The following is a 20,040-nucleotide window of genomic DNA, read 5'->3' as shown; positions in this document are numbered from 1 at the left end:
TTGCAGTGCAAAGTGGATTTTCCTTCAGTAAATAACCCCCTGTGTGCGTGTGTGAAAGGTATTCAAAAGACCAGCTGCTAGCACTGATCACATCCCCATATGCATAAAAATCAATATATAAGAGTGCAGCACTGAATCGTGAAATATAAACAAATATCAAAAATCATTGAATCAAAAAACACATAAAGTGCATAATTAAAGGTCCATTCAATAATGTGCAGAAAAGTCCATATTAAAAAAAGTGAAAATTCCACAAATGTGAAATATGTGAGCCAATGGCGCAATAAATATATTTGTGTATAATTAAATTGATATGTGCCTAAAACCTCGTGTACAAAAAATGAATTGCTGTGTTTGCTGCAGTCAAAAATTGTGTTCCACCCTTGGGTGGAGAAAAAAAAAAAGAGGGATTTATTGACTGAATTCCACAAATGGATGTTGATTGATGAACAAATAAAAATATTGAAATCCTATGTAAAACGTGCAGACCACCAACGAATCACCTCACTTGTGACCCCCCCATGGGTATAGGCTCACCTCTGGGAGTGCGAGCCCGCAAACTAAGCAGGGTCAGACAATGCCTGTGAGCCCCCCCAGGACTCCTGAGAATCCAACACATATGGCTCCTAAACTTCTCCCAAGATCTCCTCTTCAGTATGTCAGCAGCAGAGTATATGCAGAGAAAAAGACTTCAATAGCGCTTGAGTTGTTTAAAAAACTTTAACATGCATTTATTAAAATGTACAGGGTCTCACAATAAATATGTGGGTGCTTCCAGTGCACCACACTAATACGGACATGAATTTAAAATGCAACATCGAGCCGCACATCCAAAATCTTGATCAGCTCCTCAAATCGCTATAGAGCCCGAGTGCCTTCACGTCCTAGCCCTTCCCCTAACAGTAACATTTGAGTTCAGTTTTCTAATTTATTCCCAACTACAGTTTATATTGATGTGCTTTAAGGAGTCACTTCATTCCGTTACACTTATAAAGAGCTGTCGGATAATGCCCGCCTTTCTCCCTCTCTGTAGAATGTGTCTCGACTAGCGGCATTATCCCCGGACGTTGGGGAGGCCGGGCAAAATGCAGCAGTCCAGGGCGCTGCAATGGATGTTCATGTTGTGGACGCCGTACCACTCATCAGTCTTCCTGTCATAGTACTCTGCTTCAAAGGTTGTTTTGAAACCGTTGAAACCTCCAATCACATAAAGGAGATCCTCCAGTACTTCATTCCCGAAGTTGCTGCGTGGGCTGAACATGGAGGCGATCTCGGTCCAGATGTTGTTGACTGGGTTATAGGCCTCGGCACTGCGCAGTCTGCCACCTGCATTAGATCCTCCGACCTGTAAGAGACAACACGTGTTACCGTGTTTTACTTCATGTGGCAAACAGGTTTCACAAGGATGATGGGTATGGTCTTAAAGGTCACCTTAACATGAAGGACCATGTCTGAATATAGCATGTAACCCTTGCAGTGTGGAAGGGCCCACTGTATTTTTTTTTTTTTTTTATTGTTCTTAGAGCTGGGCTTTAAGAGTATACTCTTGCATTTACTTTTTGTTGGCCTTATTGACTTTTCTTGACTTCATAACTAAGCTCCACCAATTGACATGCCCATATCCAATGAAAATACCATTACTGACTGCTAAGGCTGCCTCACTGAACAATGGAATGGACAATATCCAAGGCTTAGCCACAACATCATGGCTAAACTTCGGAGAGTGTCCATTCCATTTCCCAGTGACATTGCCTCCGTGGTCAGTAAGGGCATTCTCAATGGATTTGGGCATGGGAATTGTTGGAACTTAGCTATGAAGTCAAGGAAAAGCAGGTCACAGGCAAATAAGAGTAAAAGCAAGTATGTAGAAGAGTCTTCTTCTAAAGGCCAACTCCGGGTAAAAAAAAATGTAGTGCTCCCCCACACTGCAAGGGTTACATGTTCTTTAAAATAATCTGACTTCTAGCATGTAATTATTGCCAGCGACTATAGCTGCAAGCAATAATAATTGGGGTTGATTTACTAAAACTGGAGGGTGTAAAATCTGGTGCAGCTGTGAATAGAAACCAATCAGCTTCCAGTTTTTTATTTTTTGTCAAAGCTTAATTGACCAAACTGAAGATACAAGCTCATTGGCTACCATGCAAAGCTCCACCAGATTTTGCACTTTGCAGTTTTAGTAAATCCACTCGATTGTGTTCTCCTAACAGGGATGGCTCCCTGCCGGGAGAAAACAATAGCTCCGCAAGGAGAAATTCAAGTGATTTTGAGTGATTTTAGCATAATCTATGGCCAGCCTAAGTCTAGTGGTGAGACATATTATTCCTTGCTCCAGCAAGCTACCTTGGTCTGTTATAGCCACTTTGGTAAGCTATTTCCAGCTTTGGTCACACTCCTACCCATGGGCGTCCGCAGACTGCAGACGTAGTAAGTCCCTAGGATAAGTAATGGATAATGGCCAACAGGCCCTTTTACCAGACCCAGCGAACTACAGCAGTGATCCCTCCAGCTAGACGATCGCTCACTCTGGGTTCCATGGGGGCGACTCTTCTCAGTAGTGTAGCATGTCTGTACCCTGGTAGTGGCTCAGTCTTTCTCTCTCTGGTGACACTGGGCAGCGTGACTCTCTCTCTGGTGGTGCTGGGCAGCGTGGCTCTCTCTCTGGTGGCGCTGGGCAGTGCAGCTCTCTCTCTGGCTTCCGCCCAGCACACTTCTCATTCTTTGTCCTGTAGCGCTCTCTCCCTACTCTTTTTTCCAGGCTGCAGTCTGTCAATATCTCTCTTGATCGAGCTATAGCCTCCTTCCTGTGGAAAATGGGGGCGCCAATCTTTGGCACTACATGTCCCACGATGATCTCCTCTCCCATTCTCCTTTGATTGGCCCTCAGTTATGGCCAATAGGGAAGGAACAGAGCGGGAAGGAACAGAGCGGTAAGGAACCTGGGTGGGGAACCTGGTGAGAGCCGCCGTCTCTTCTCCCTGACAGGAGAAAGTGGGGAGAGTGGGAGAAGCCTCTGATAGCCCGCAGCTCACCTTTCTTCTGTCACAGCACTGCCAAGTTCTCTGCTGTACTGAGCAGGGAAAAGAGCCCAAAGTCACACTACACTGATGGGGGGCTTGACAGCACCTTGATAGTGTCACCCCACTGCAGGCTGCCCGCACCCCAATAGCGACGCAACTGTACTGAATTTAAGATCCAATCCCTGATTCCGGGGGGGCACTTACCCCCCTTGCCCCTACCTGCGGACGCCCATGCTCCTGCCTCCACTATGTACAATGCAGGGTTATTAGTCCTGCATTGTATGTGATGATGCACAGATTGGAAGCTTCAGGGACAAAATAGCAGTGGTGGAGTGAAGAGTCGGGTAGGTAATGCAGCCCCTTGCTCTACCCCTTAGGCTGAACAAGTAATTTTTTTTTTCTTTTTTGAGTCAGAATTGGGCTTTAAACTATACGTGAACTACAAGTACTGTCAGGCTTTGTGGCTGATGGCTTGTAGTTCTGAATGGACTGTGAGGTCTCTGATGAGCGGCCTCATAGTCTATTCACAAGCCCTAAAAAGCTGCAGGAAAAGCTTGTCTGCAGGAGTCTGCTTTCCAGGCTCCTCAGTCAAAAAATAATAAATGCACATTTCTCTCCTGCAAAAATATGTGTATTTATTATTTTTTTTACCAAAAGGTGAACTTATCCTTTAAAATAAATTTCAAGTAAAAGCCTTTTTTCCTAGTTTTGGATGGAGTGGGGAGGGATTAGTACTCCTATCAGTGGCTCTGTTAGAGAGAGATATCCTCTCATTTCCAGTTCTTCTGACATCGGTTTCACCAGACGCATGCTGCAAATGATGTTTCTCACTCAATCTCATTTGGGTAGAAAGTAATCATTGCACATACTGCATAGACCAGATCTCCATAGGCACTGACATCGACACCACTGCGTCGGCTCCGCATCGGGGCGATCATGCTCCATTGGTCTGTATCTGGGTTGTATACTTCTGCTGTAAAGTGGAATTCCTCTCCACTGAATCTGCCACATATATAGATCTGTAAAAACATAATAAGAATGATATTAAACTCTTTGTTTTTGATAGACATGGCATTGGGGGAAATGCATAGGTGTGAATAGGCCATAACAATACAGTAACACACCAGAAGCCTGATATAGCTGAATGACAGCTGAAAAACCCCAGTGTGTTACCTCCATTGCTGCTTACTTAAAGTGATTGTAAAGGCAGAAGGTTTTTTTTACAAGGTAGAAAACCTTCTGCATGCAGCTCCCCCCCACACAGCCCCCTTTAAATACAAAACTGAGCAATGTGCATAAGAGCTGAGGCTCTCTCCTTCCTCATTGGCTCAGATACAAAATCGGGAGCTGCCCCCTCTGCTGTCAATCTCAGCCAGTGACGACGGAGCGAGAGGCGGGGCCGAGCCTACCTATGTGGGGCCATAGGCTTGGGAGTAAGCACGCATGAGTGACCCCATGGCATGCGGCTTGCTATGGGCTCACTCAACGGGGTGGGGGGAGGAGTCAGAAGTGCCAGTGGGGGGATCGCAGAGAGCAGGTAAGTATAACAGTTTTTTTTTTAAAACTGTACCTTTGCAATCACCTTAAAAGAAACCTGGACAATACCAATTATTCTGCTTATACTGGTAATTTTCTTGTCTGTTTGGTATATAATAATTCTATAAATAAAGGAATTACAAAAAAGAAACCCATCCTTTCTTCACTGCTTAGCAGGTCCCTGACCTGGAAGAAGGAACGCCCTCTGACCCCCATGTCGTTGCTGAGTCTTATAGTGGCCCATTGGTCAGGGGATGGAAACACTTCAAGCTACAGCAGACAAATGAATCCGACACTCACAGAAAAGTTGAATGCCGAAGAAAGCGATGGAGGCTGCAGCTCTAGAATGTGGGTGTGTGTAAGACCATTTGGTTTTTAAGTGGGTGTCTGTATCTTACCTTGCCATTGAGGGTGGTGGCTTTTGCATCGCTTCATTTCATTCATTGGAGCTATAAGATTCCATTGATTGGTTTCTGGGTCGTAACATTCTGCAGATTTCAGGTGAATGTGGCCATCAAACCCGCCCATGGCGTAGAGCCGGTTTTGCAGGACTGCCGTGCTGACATAGCAGCGCTTATGATTCATTGGAGCCACTTGCTGCCAGACCTTCCTGACTGGGTCAAACCGTCTTACGCTATTGAAAAAATCCATGCCGTTAAACCCTTCAACCACGTACACAAAACCATTTAGGTATGCCGTTCCATGGTAGGCCCTAGAGCTTTCCATATCATGGGTGATGTCAACTCAGCAGTCGACTCTGCAGTCGTAGGCTTCTATGGCGTTGGTAGGGTCAATAGAGCTGCAGCCGCCAATGGCGAGTAGAATGGCACTTGGCAGGCGTGGCCTCGTCAATGGGTTCTTGAAATCTGACCAGGAGGATCCATTTGCATTTAAGTTATATTTTGTCTTCAGTACACCGATGACAATATTCACACATTCTTTGTTGTGCTGTATGTGGATGTTAGTCATCACCTTGTTCATCAAATACCTGGTGCGCATCAAAGCCATTCGAACCTGAAGAAGAAGAGAAAAAGGTGTCTTCATGTTGTTCAGGTCAACAAAACTCAATAGACAATCATTGAGGTACAAACGTCCAATACAATTTTGACACCACATAAGCTGTGAACTATACAGTTTCCTTATTCAAAGAATACTGGTAAGGAAGTAGGCTTTACTCAGTGGTGTTTATTAGGGATGAGCTTCGTGTTGGAGTCGAACATACGTTCGACTCGAACATCAGCTGTTCGCACGATCAGCGAATACCGAACGTTATGGGCCGTTCAATACAAATTCGTGTGGCGCTCACGGCCCACAATGCACTGAGCCATCGCAGTGCATTGCTGGCTCACTGTGACCCCGCATGCTTGGCCAATCACAGCGCCGGCAGCGAGGAGAGCCATGATTGGCCACAGGAAGGATGCCTGTGGCCAATCATAGCTCAGGCTGTGTAGTACATGCCCCACACTATATAAGGCCGCCAGCGCGGCAGCCTTGTGTAGTGTGTTGGCGTCTGTAGGAGTTAGTGGGTGTTCTCTGTGTACCTTCAACACAGTATACACCGTTCGTTATCGGCCGATTTTGCGTTCTTGCTCTTCTGCAATTGAGCTGTTAGCAATCTGCAGGAGTTTGTGGGTGTTGTCTGCGTGCCCTGACCGCAGTATACACCATTATATCCACCTATATAGCTAGCTATATTGCTCTTCTGTAATAGAGCTTGCAGTCAGTTGTAGGAGATTGTGCCTGTTGTCTGCGTGCCCTGACCGCACTATACACCATTGTATCCACCTATATAGCTAGCTATATTGCTCTTCTGTAATAGAGCTTGCAGTCAGTTGTAGGAGATTGTGCGTGTTGTCTGCGTGCCCTGACCGCAGTATACACCATTATATCCACCTATATAGCTAGCTATATTGCTCTTCTGTAATAGAGCTTGCAGTCAGTTGTAGGAGATTGTGCGTGCTGTCTGCGTGCCCTGACCACAATATACACCGTTATATCCACCTACATAGCTAGCTATCTTGCTCTTTTTAAATAGAGCTTGTAGTCAGTTGTAGGAGATTGTGCATGCTGTCTGCGTACCCTGACCACAGTATACACCGTTATATCCACCTACATAGCTCTTCTCTAATTGAGCCATCTGCCATCTGCAGGAGTTAGTGGGTGTTGTGTGTGCCTCCAGCACAATATACACTACCCAATTTCTGGTTTTCCCATCTCCCTTCAGGCCATTACCATGTCTGGAAGGCTAGAAAGGAGAGGCAGACAGGCGCAAGCCGATAAAAGAGGGCAAGCAGGCTCTGTGTCTAGAGACAACAGTGCTGGTCGTGGACGCGGTGCATCGTCATCATCAGCACGTGGCCATGGGACACGCTTGTCCTTCTTTTCGGCAGCTGGACATGTTGAGCCGCAACATGCCGAAGACTTGGTAGAGTGGATGACCAAGCCCTCTTCATCCTCCTCATCCTCTCTCACCCAGGCTCATGGTACTAGCAAAGCAGCTGCCAATGCATCGTCTTCCCTCCTCTCAATGTCATCATTAGTGACTCCTTCCCTTGGCCCACCACGTCCTCCTGAGGAGTCTCCTGAATTCTTTGAGCACAGTGTTGGGTACATGCTCCAGGAGGATGCCCAGTGTTTTGTAGGCTCTGATGATGATACTCAGCTAGAGGAAGGCAGTAGCGTGAGTGCAGAGAGAGAGGATGCTCAAGAAGGACAGCAATCTGGCAGTCATGTTCCACAAGCTGCAGCATACTGCCAGGTTTGCTACAGCGATGAAGAGGGAGGGGATGATGAGGGCACTGACTCCACGTGGGTGCCTGGTAGGAGAGAGGAGGAGGAGGAGGAGGCACATGTCCAACGAGGCAGGATGCCCTCCGGGTGCCAGCTTAGGGGCAGCACACCGACTGAATCACACCGCAGAGCTCCGCCTGTGCAGGGCGCTGCCTCTGCGCGTTATTCTGAAAGTTCTTTGGTGTGGGCCTTTTTTGAGACGAGTGCATCAGATCGCACCGCTGCTATTTGCAACATATGTCTAAAGCGTATCTCGCGTGGCCAAAACATCAGCCGCTTGGGCACCACATGCTTGACCAGACATATGTTGACCTGCCATGCAGCTCGTTGGCAAGCGTACCTCAAAGACCCACACCAAAGAACAAAGCGGACCTCTCCTTGCTCCTCATCAGCTGGGATCTCCAACCCTACTAGACCTTCAGTCCTCTCTGAAACCTGCTCTGAGAGGAATGAAGGTGTAGAATTAGGTGTGTCACAGCCAAGTGCTTCCGGGCACTCTGCTAGCAGTACACCCACGTCCGATTATAGCAGGCAAATGTCCCTGCCCCAGCTGCTGGACCGCCGAAAGAAGTTCACTCCCAGCCATCCACATGCCCAGCGATTGAATGCTAGCTTGGCTAAATTGCTAGCACTTCAACTGCTACCTTTTCAGCTGGTAGACTCTGCACCCTTCTGTGAGTTTGTACAATGTGCGGTTCCTCAGTGGCAGGTCCCCAAACGCCACTTTTTCTCACGGAAGGCGATTCCGGCTCTTTACTGGCATGTGGAAGGCAATGTCGCAGGCATGGACAAGGACGTTACCTGTCTTTCACCGCCCACTGGGTCACTCTTCTGGCAGCTGGGAAGGATGCAGGACAAGGTGCAGTAGTGTTGGAGGTTGTTCCACCACCACGCCTCCAAAATGCTACTATTGGTTGTGACACACCTCTCTCCTCCACCCCCTCCTCTTCTTCTTCCTCCATGGCCTCTTCCAGTGCTCTGTCCTCAGAACCAGCGGTGCTCCGTAGGCGTTCCAGGGGCTATGCAAGTATGCAGGCAAAACGATGCCATGCCATGCTTGCGCTGGTTTGTTTGGGGGACAGGAGCCACACTGGGGCAGATGTTTTGTCAGCTCTGCAAGGGCAGGCAGAGAGGTGCTTGACGCCACGCCAGCTTAAGCCAGGAATGGTGGTTTGCGACAATGGCACCAACCTCCTCTCTGCCCTCCGACAGGGACAACTGACCCATGTGCCCTGTGTGGCTCACGTTCTTAACCTGGTGGTGCAGCGGTTCTTGGGCAGGTACCCGTGCTTACAGGATGTCCTGAAGCAGGCCAGGAAAGTCTGTGTGCATTTCCGCCGATCATTTAATGCCTGTGCTCGGCTGGTTGAGCTCCAAAAGGAGTTGAACCTGCCCAAGAACCGCCTTATATGTGACATGCCCACCAGGTGGAACTCAACGTTGGCCATGCTGCAGCGGCTGCACACGCAGCAGAGGGCCATCAATGAGTACCTGTGTGACTACGGCACCAGGACAGGGTCAGGGGAGCTCGTTTATTTTCTCACCACGCCAGTGGGGCATGATCAGGGATGCATGTACTGTCCTGTCACCGTTTGAGGAGGCCACAAGGATGGTGAGCAGTGACAGTGCATGCATCAGTGACACTGTACCTCTTGTCCACCTCTTGGAGCATACGCTGGGTGGAATATTGGACAGGGCACTTGAGGCAAAACAGAGGCAGGAAGAGGAGGACTTCCTTGCCTCTCAAGGCCCCCTTTATCCATACAGTGTTCCTGCTGTGCCACCCACCACACAGGAAGAGGATGAGGAGGAGGAGGAGGAGGATGATTGTGTCAGCATGGAGGTGGAGGCTGGCACTCAGCATCAGCAGCAGTCTTGTAGGGATGATTTACAGTCCCAAGAAACCCGTGGACTTGTACGTGGCTGGGAGGAGGTAGCTGCGGATCATGTTGTCCTTAGTGACTCAGAGGACTCCGGACCGAATGCCTCAGCTAACCTACGCTGCATGGCCTCCCTGATCATGCAAAGCCTGCGGAAGGATCCTCGTATTCTTCGGATCAAGGAGAGGGACCATTACTGGCTGGTCACTCTCCTTGATCCACGGTACAAGGGTAAGGTTGCCGACCTTATCTTGCCGTCGCAGAGGGAGCAGAGGATGAAACATCTCCGGGAGGCCTTGCAGAAAGGTCTGTGCAACGCGTTCCCAGAGACTGGGAGGTTACAAACTCCAGGTCCTGGACAACGTGTTGCTGAGGCATCGGTCAGAAGGAGTGGTGGAGAAGGTGGCCGTCTGACCGATGCGTTCAGACAATTTGTTAGTCCACAGCCCCAAGGTATCATCGGTTCCAGCAACCATCGCCAGCGTCTGATTTACATGGTGCAGGAATACCTAGGGGCAAGGTTAGACTTGGACACCTTTCCCACCGAAAATCCTCCGGCTTACTGGGTCTTGAGGATGGATCACTGGCCAGAGCTTGCACAGTATGCAATTGAGCTACTGGCCTGTCCTGCATCCAGCGTTCTTTCGGAACGCACCTTCAGCGCTGCTGGTGGCTTTGTTACCGATCACAGGGTGCGCCTGTCCACCGACTCAGTTGATCGACTGACCTTCATCAAGATGAATCAGTCTTGAATCACCCACAGCTACCATGCACCTGAAGCTGATGTAACCGAATAATTTTTTTTGAAATATCACATCCCTTTAAGACTGCCTATGCTGATGCTGAGTGACTGTCCTGTTATGTTGATTGTCTATCCTCTTCCTCTTCCGCTGATATTTTGGAAGAACATTTTTGGTTGTGGGTGATGCCACCAGCCCAATTTTTCTGCCCCTGTTTAACAGGGGCATTTAATTACAATTTTTGATGCAATGCTTTGCAGCAGGGCTCATTCCTGCAGCACAACTAGAGTATATGGGAGAGGTTGCAGTGTCGTGGCACCAGCACCAGTGCCTAAGGCCCAATTTTTCTGCCCCTGTTTAACAGGGGCATGTAATTACAATTCTTGATATAATAGTTCACAGGAGGGCCCGTTCCTGTGCCCACCCAGAGTAACTGTGAGGACTTATAGTGTTGTGGCACCAGCACCACAACCACCAAAGGTCAATTTTTCTACCACTGTTCAACAATGGCATGTAATTACAATTCTTGATATAATTGTTCACAGCAGGGCGCTCCAGCGTCCACCAAGAGTCGCTTTGAGGGCTTACAATGTTTTGGCAACACCAACACCTTGTTCCCGCCATTTCTGCAGAGTATATAGGGCAGGTCCCTACTTTCAAACATCCAACTTACAAACGTCTCCTACTTGCAAACGGAAGGAGACAACAGCAAGTGAGATGAAAAAAGATGGACGGCAAAACAAATTATACAGGGGTGATAACCCTTCCCTATGTTTTCCAAAAAGCTTAAAAATAGAGTTTTTGACTGGAGCTACACTTTAAAAATGCACCAGTTGAAAATTACAAACAGATTCTACTTAACACAACAAACCTACACAGTCCCCGTCTTGTTTGCACCGCCTGTATACTGCTGTTCTGAGTATATAGGGCCTGGGTACGGGGTTCCCCTTAATATCCGTACAAGACCCAAAGGGGCTGGTAATGGGCAGGGGGGGCTACCCATGCCATTTTTCTCAATGATTTTCATCCATATTGCCAGAACCAGATATAACATTAAAACCGCAAGCAGTTTTAAATTACGTTATTTCCGTTAAATATCATTTTGCGCAGGGACTGTTCTAAACACGGGAAACACGTGGCACTTCACAGGCATACTATAGACACCCCCATGCACGATATTTAAAGGAATATTTCACTTTTTTTTCACTTTAATCGTCATTAAAATCAGTGCTCCCGCCAAAACGGCCATTTTTAAAAACATTTTAGGCATTGACCCATGTCCCCTGGGGCAGGAGCCAGGTCCCCAAACCCTTTTTAGGACAGTATCTTGCATATTAGCCATTAAAATTAGCACTTTTATTTCGAACGTTTGAGTCCCATAGACTTCAATGGGGTTCTAAAGTTCGTACGAATTTTCAGTCCGTTTGAAAGTTCTGGTGCGAACCGAACCGGGGGGTGTTCGGCTCATCCCTAGTGAAGATATACTGGAGGACCAAGCTCATTATGTCTGGGGAAATTCCGGGTATATGGCACACATTATTTTCTCTCTCTGTCCATCTTCCAGAAAACAGAGCCCTGGGAGGAGGAGAAGAATTCATGTTAGACTTCTTTTATTAAAATATAATTTTTCATCATTTAATATGTTGCTTTTTTTGGGGGGGGGGGGGATTTTCAGTAGCACAAATGCTACACATAGGTCTGTAGTTGATGGTAGCCCAGGTAAAGTGAATGTTGTATGCGCATTGTAAACATACAATTTAATAATAAAAATGTTTTATATAAAAGTGGGTACTGACAAAAGGCCATAAAAACAATGCATGGACATGCACAGAACACGGGGTACAGCTTGCGCGTTTTGGGGGCGCACCCCCGTCCTCAGAGCTAAGCTAGCTCTGAGGAAGGGGGTGCGCCCCCACGTTAGCTGTACCCCGTGTTCTGTGCACGTCAATGCATTGTTTTTAGTCCTGTTGGCACTGGCTGGTCGTTTGCTCTTTGTTTGGTGATTGGATTTGATTTTCCTTTTGGAGAAACCAATTCAGGCTTGCAACAGTGCATTTTGGAGCCTAAATCCTAGGCCTCCATATTGTGGCATACCTCCCTTTGCCGGGCAGCTCATGCCTCCTGGCATGGGCTAGCTCAGCGCCCACCACAAGCACACAAGGACATCCTTAGTGCCACCTCTGGCTTTCTTTTGGCCATCTGGCAAGACCTTGGCATTGTGCCATCTCTGCACCCCCAGGCACGACACCACTTAAAGCAAAGCACACTTTGTTGTCCTTACTGTACTTTGTACCACTCTCGACCATCTATACTCCACAGCAGCCATCTGTGGTTTTCTCTCTGGATACCCACCACCATTTGGGGATTTTTTTGGTGCCCTCTGTTGAGGAATAGTCTTCTGGGGACTGGCTGAAGGACCGGACCTGCTGGCTCTGGGCTAGGCGTTGAGTGCAGAGCAGTGACCTTGCTTATCCCTTTGCCCTCTGTACAAAGGGTTTTCCTTTCTTTTTATTTTGGATGCAACTATACATGATGGTTTCAAGATGCATTACATGATATATGTTGATCTGCTGATCTGTATACCCTGAAGAAGAGTCAATATTAGAAACGCGTCGGTATATATAACTGCATATCTTTGATTTTGTATTCCATATTTGTGATCATTGCATCCTGTATAATTTATATGTACCTATCTTCCCTTTTCTTCTTTGTAATGTAGGTCTTGTTTACCTACACAAAAAAACACAAATAATAATCTACAATAAACATTGTTTACTTTAGCAAAAAGAGTAGTCGTTTTCCCTTTAAAATCCATTAAGAGGAATCAATTTCCTATACATGCATTGTTTTTATGGCCTTTTGTCCGTTGCATTTTGTGAGTACCCACTTTCATATAAAACATTTTTACTATTAAATTATCTTTGGTAATGCACTAGGTGTGCGCGCCTTCCATTTCTGTTTTTCTTGTAGCTCCTTTCGGATTACCTCATCTGAGGAAGGCAGCATCCACCCAGTTTTGGATACCATATATACCGTATTCATTGGCATATAACACACACAGGCGTATAACAGGCACATTCAATTTAGGAAGGAAGTTTCAGGAAAAAAAACTTACATTTTAAATAAATAACTTTGAAGCAAAATAAGGGTCAGTGCCCATCTGCAGCCGCACCATTGCCATAAATGCAGCCTGATCAATGCCCATCTGCAGCCTCACAAGTGCCATCAATGCAGCCTCACCATTGCCATCAATGCAGCAACCTCACCATTGCCATCAATGGAGCAGCCTCACCATTGCCATCAGTGCAGCCAGATCAATGCCCATCTACAGCCTAGAGGGGACAGGAAGGGGGGCGGGACCAGCGATGACAGATTACATACAGTGAGAATCTCCTATGATAGACAGAACAGTGGTCCAATGGCGGCCCAGGACACGGGACTTCCTATTACCGAGGCCATCCAAGTAAACAGGAGATTCTCACTGTATGTAATCTAATGGCGCTCGTCCCCCGCCCTGACCCCTCCAAAGCAGCAAAAATTGAAGTATTGGCGTAGAACATGCACACGCTATCTGCACCCAATTTTCATGGTGAAAAAGTGAGTGTTATACTCCAATAAATACAGTACCTCTCACACCACCATTTTATCTGACATCTGTTACTCCACACCTTGGAGGACCTATTAGCGCTGGAAGTGACTGTGTTTTTTGAGGCCCATACCCTTCATCCAAGTGAAAGAAACATACACAAAAGTGCAAAGTGACAACAATAGAGAAAAATACATCAAATAAATAGTGTGGGTACAGGTGCGCTGGCTAGGCCTTGCAGCCTGGCAGTAAAAATTGCCTTGGTTTAGCAAAAAAGCCTAGCCCATAGAAAAAAATGATGTGGCCATGTGTCTTTTCACACCATGGGGTTCCCAAACCCAAGATCCTAGCCAAGAAGCTATTGCAGGCTATTTGGCCATCAGAATAGTAAAAGGAAACCATGGCTTGTATGGAGTTGGGCTTGAAACCCAACAAGACTGTATACAGTAGCCACACAACTTGTGTTGAGAAGGGACTAAAGCAATCAAAATGCCCTCCAACCAAATCATTGCACGGCACAGTAGCTATTCATGTATCTCATTCTATCACATATCCCAAAAATAAAATAATTATTCCTCATTTCAGGACAAGCAGGCGGAGCCATGCAAACCATTGCTTTGCTCCCCCATTGGTCAGATGCGCCATACACCAGCATACCTCTCAACATTTTGAGATGGGAATGAGGGACACCTACTAGCAAATGTATGTAGGCATAAGACACGTCCCCTGCCACGCCCCATAAAGGGGACATAATCCAAAAAAAAGGGCTTTTTTTTTTTTAAAACTACTATTCCTTTATATTGGCTTTTAAAATTTACAAATGCAGCAATTTAGATGGAAGGTTTAGCACTGGGAAACACTTTTTGAAAGATAAAAAGTGCATTTTATATACATCTATATAGATCAGACGAAAATGAGGGACAAATGAGGAGGAATGAGGACAGAGGGACATTGCTCCAAATCAGGGACAGTCCCTCGAAATCAGGTACAGTTGGGAGGTATGCACCAGCTGTTCTGGACGTGCAGCTGGCCAATGGGGCATAAAGCACCGATTTCCATGGCTCTTCGGAGCAGAAATGTATGTTTTCGGCTCTATAAGCTATAATGGGAATGCTTAAACAAGGCGTGTTTTTATTTGTTTATCAGGCGCTATCACTTAACAATCTATGGCGCCAGAAATGTGTGATTTTGCTCCTCTATGGCAAGTTCTGAAAATAAGAACAAACATGCAAGAGAAGCCTCTAGATGTTTATATAAATCCTGTATATTACTTTTTTTTTCTGTTTAAGAAGTTTTTATTGTTTAAGAAGTAAAAGGTTTACAATCTCCAAGTCAAAGATACCCACACTGCGTAAAACTTGTATGTTATTAATAATAAATCATATGGCTATGCTCACACTCAGGTTTGAATGGGGAAAATTTGACCCCATGTTGCATGAACCATTTGAACATGGTGCAATCATTTGGCCAGCCTCTGCAATACCTCTTGTAAGCCACAAGATGTCAGTCTACTCGGCTGTATAATCCCCAGTGTCACTTGGCTTAGAAGACTGAGGAAAGACAGTGAGGAAAGAGAGATTTTTAGCCAAATGTAAAAACGAATGCAACCAGAAATCCTAAAAACAGCCAAACAGATCGAAGCGCAGCCCCAAAACATTATACTATTACATGGCATTGATAAACACTGTCAGTGGTTGTATTAATGTATTTGGAGGTTTTTGGATGAAATGCTGATTCAAAAGTTGGGATAAGGCTTAGGAATGCCAAGCTGAGGAGCTTCATAGAGGAGAAGTGTACGAAGCAATGCATGAGATTTCAGCAAGCCTTCAGCTCCAGTCTGGGAGTGTTGAATGCAGATCCTACATTCACCTTTATTGGCCAGAAAAGTCTCTAATTTACCCTCTGGTTTAGCTTCACTTAGTTGCTGGGGCCTAATCCTCCCTGACCTTATGGCTAGGCCATGTCCAACAGCCATTGAAGCAAACCGGTCTCTGTGACCAGTGGAGGCCAACTGTCACCAGACAGGGGAAGGCAATGGGAGGCCATTACACCATGGAGGTCGATTCCCATTGAGTACTAATGTTGGCTGCAGTTCTTGGACAAGGTTATAGCAGATTGATTAGAGCTAAATGGGTCTAATTTGTGTGCCAGTAATGACTTATCTACACTTACCTAAAATAAAGGCTGCATACAGAGAGAATGATCTTATGGGCTTTGAACTCAGCATCGTCCACCTTTATGGTAACATCACAGAATTCATCCTCCAGCCGCAGCTCATGGAATGTGGTCTAGGCCATTCTTCTAATTGTCTGTTCCAGAATGTCAGTATTGGGACAGGGGGATAGAGCCCCGAAATCCCAATCCATGGCCAGGCCTGGAGGTCCCACTGTGCCCTTCCGTGACATGTCTCTGTCTCCACTGAACTGACAGTTGGCTGTACTGCTGAGCTTACCTGACATTTCAAAACTGACCAATCAGAAGCCGCTTTACTACTCTAGGTTACATTATAAAGTATTGCCGCCTGGTCATTACAGACAACGCTATTGGTTGTCCTTTGCATTGATAGCAAATCATTACCAATATACAATACATCTGTCACTTTAAAGCCGCATTAAACCCAAAAACAAACATTATATTGCAGCTTTCCAAAGATGTGGGGGCTGCACTCGTTTTCCTTTTTTTTAGGGTTTTTCTTTCATTTATTTTCATCTGGTGATCCAGTAAGTCTGTTGCTCTCCCAAAAGGTCAATCGGTCCTGCAGAAGTAGCAGTTAGAGGGATGAGACAAACCCTATAACACTGACAGGGGTACTTACAATGATCAGCTTTTATTTATGCATGTAAAACCTTTATCCCAAAATGAGCAAAACCGATTATCAGCGCAGATCCCCCCACGTTAGGAAAGCTGCTTATTGGCTCTCCTTTCTGCTCTCCCGTCAGCGTGAATTGAGGAAAGCCGATAGCTGGAACTTCCGAGTAACGCTGTGATCAACCGCGATGGACACAGCTAATCACATGGTAAAGAGCCTACGTGATAGGCCAGTGATGGCGAACCATGGCACCCCCCCTACATTTCCCATTATACTCAACTACGATGCAGGGGACATGAGCACCATGGGTAATGTAGTTCCAAAACATCTGGGGTGCCAAGGTTTGCCATCACTGTTATAGGCTCTCTACTGTGCTTGGTGATGCGGTGTATTGGAGGAATAAAAACCATTTTTTTCTTACTCTCTTTTTTCATTTTTTTTTTTTTACAAAAAATAAAAACCCCAGCAGTGATTAAATACCACCAAAAAAAAGCTCTATTTGTGGGGAAAAAAAATTAATAAAACTTTCATATGGATACAGTGTTGTACTGCAGTGCAGATCACATGTGCGATGCGATTTCAGCCATACAGCTAGTACAGCTGAATTTGCATCGCATTCGGACCCAAACTCGCACAAGACCATTTTTTGAATTCAGAATCTGATCGCATGGATGTTCACAACCTCTGCGATCCGATTTCTGTCCGAATTGACAGTTCACACTGAGATCTGCGAACCGATCTGGGGGTGTCATTAACTTTGTATGGACACTCCCAGCAGTTTGCATATGGCAGTGTGAACTGCCTGCGAGTCGGGTACAATGTGGGAACCTGCACTGGATTCGCAGGGTTCCCACATTGCACTAATGGGAACCGAGCATTAAAGTGCGACAGCGTTGAAAGCTGAAAATGGACTGGGGGCAGGTTGCGGGTAAAAGTGCCCGGTACTGAAGGGGTTAAATAACTTGGAAGTAAAATGCATCATCCTTGAAGGGAACGTTCATGTTTTATGGTGTGATTAAGCAACTAAAAGAAAGCACAAAGACAATTTATTATTTTTGATAAAATTGTTATTTATGTATACATTTATTTTTTTTGAGAACTTTATTATTTCATGAATATACACAATAATTATATTTTGAGCTTTGGCACTCTTCCAAGTTTTGTGTTCCACTGGGGCCTACACCTCTGTGTGTTCCAGCAGTTCCTCCTTTCCAGCAGCGATTCAGCAGCTCAGCTCCCCCTCCCAGCAGTGACTCCTCAGCTCATCCTGCACCTCCTCCCTGCAGTGACTCCTCAGCTCCCCCTCAGCTCCCCTTCCCCCAACTGACTGAGCAGCTCCCTTTCCCTCCCAGCAGTGACCAAACAGATCAGCGCCGCCCGCCACATACATCTTTGACCAGCTGCCTGAAGATTGCGATAAAGTTTGCAAATATTTTTAAAAGCTTGCAGTACACATTGGTTTTCCACACGCTGAAGACCCCATGCACAAGACCTTATAGGGCTGTCTTCTGAGACTGAAGACACTCAGGGTGTAAACAAAGTTGCTGCGGTTTCCAGTAAAGGCTGTGGTTGTTCCAAGTAGACAGCTGGACCGGGAGGGTTTAGAGAACTGTTCAGAACTTTTACTTGGTATATACCCTTTATCTATTAATGCATGAGATATATGTTGCCATTTTTTTTGGTTTGTGTATTTGACCTCTAACAAAAATACATCCACTTTATACATGGTTTTCAAAAGCCAGAATCTTAAGCCGGCCATAGATAGTTTGAATCCTGGCCAGTTCAGCAAGAACTGGCTGAGATTCAAACCATGTATAGGCAGGCTGATTGTACACAAGTTTAATCGATCAACTTGTGTACAACTAGCCTGCCAGATTTTACATGCAAGTATAGCTTGCAGCTGCTATAGTCGCTAACAATAATCACTGTGTTCTCCCAGCAGGGATGGCTTCCCCCCACCCCCCGCCAGGAGAACACAAAAGCTCTGTGGGAGAGAGTCCCCTGTCTGTGTTGATGGGGGAATCAAGTGAATTTCTTTCCTGCAACCCGTGTTTGCAGAAAAGAAATTTGCTCCATCTATGGTTGGCCTCGTTTCTTCATAGTAATATAATGGGCACTGTAGGGAGCTTCATTTAGTAAATAGACAGGAAGGTTGAGTGTGTAACAAGAGCTATATGACAGTCATCAGCAATAGAAAAATGAAGCCCTGAAGGGACCAAAGGCAATCAGGATTGGCAAACACTCCAATTAAAGGTAATTGGATTAATCTGTTTGAACAAACATCGCTAATGAACAGGTATTACTACGGATAGCTTTCTAGCAAGAAAGACACTATATCCACTTTCAATGTAATCTACACATGGAGATGAAGGTTGCCTCATGACATTCTTACATCTATGGCAGCAATAGGCATTCACCCCAACAATGGCTCCCAGTGAAGAGGGATGATTGGGTTTAAAAATATTGGTCAATTGCTACTTTTCCCCAGGTTTAAGAAAGCTCCTGAAGTCTTCCAGCTTCTCTCCCATCTCTGAAAGATAAAAACACAACACAGGCGGTCTAAACCCAACCAGAAGGAACTCGGATCCCCTTTGTGTTCTTAAACCTGGCCATACACTAGAAGTTGGTTTGAATTTTTCATTTGTTTTAAGAATGTTTGTGAAAATTTCAAAAATTTGAAGGAGTGAGATGAAAGATTTTTCCTCAAAGGAATTTCCAACAGTGAATGTAGTTTTGGTTTGGGCAAGTCTATTCATTACAAAATTGAAGAAAAAATAAATAAAAAATTGTATGAATATTCTTACAAATGTACTAGGGAATATCTACTAGTATATGGCCATCTTAAACTACCAAGTGTTACACTTATGAAATTTGCTACAGCTTGTGAATGCATATATTGGCTATGGCTAGTGGCAGTCTTTGGTAAATTCCGACCCATGAAATTATTTTTTTTTTTCAAATGATAGTGTGTTGCCCAAGCATGCTTGTTCTGTATTGTTAGGATGCTCCTGGTGCAAGCCTTATCAAAAGGAACCAATATTTTGTTTCCAATAGATTTATAATTAAGCCCGCCATACATGGTACAAATTTCTTTCCTGCAACCATGGGTTGCAGGAAAGAAATTTGCTCGATTTCCCCATCAACACAGACAGTATTGACAGGGGAATCCCTCCTGCTGAGCAATTGTATTCTACCATTGTATCTGGCTATACCAGCTGCTAGCTATAATCGCATGCAAGATCCAAACGGGCTGGTTGCACTAAAGTTGATTAATCAACTTTGTACACACTTTGTACATTCAGCCTGCCCATGCATGGTTCCAATCTCAGCCAGTTCCTGCTGAACTGGCCAATATACAAACCATCTATGGCCAGTCTTGGATGACTTCTGTCTACTGGCTTGGATTTACTGTGCAGTACAGGAGCCAGAAAGTGGTAGATTTTATCTAAATTTCAGAGGTAGGTGCCACTTTACGACAAATTCCCTTTCAATTGAAACTATGTTCTATTGATAAAAATAAATAAAAAGGAAACACACAATATATATGTATACTTTCCCTTACCTGCTCATTCTCGATAGAGGCAATCCATTCCAGTTCGCATGCCCACAGTACAAACCTTTTAATCATTGGCCAAATGTTTTACTTTAGCTTTCCATCTCTAGAGTTAGGCATTAGTTA

General features: G+C 45.5%; 1 pseudogene; it reads right to left on the bottom strand.

Moving 5' to 3' along the window:
* Positions 1-987: 987 nt before the first annotated feature.
* On the bottom strand, positions 988-19,989 carry LOC143927134 (kelch-like protein 12; annotated as a pseudogene).
* Between the last annotated feature and the right edge of the window lie 51 nt (positions 19,990-20,040).

This window comes from Lithobates pipiens, unplaced genomic scaffold (genome assembly GCF_037356315.1).
Source record: "Lithobates pipiens isolate NorthernLeopardFrog02 unplaced genomic scaffold, aLitPip1_a1.2 Scaffold_23, whole genome shotgun sequence".
NCBI lineage: Eukaryota > Metazoa > Chordata > Amphibia > Anura > Ranidae > Lithobates > Lithobates pipiens.
The sequence above is the reverse complement of the archived record's forward strand: the minus strand, read 5'-3'. Positions and strand labels throughout refer to the sequence as shown.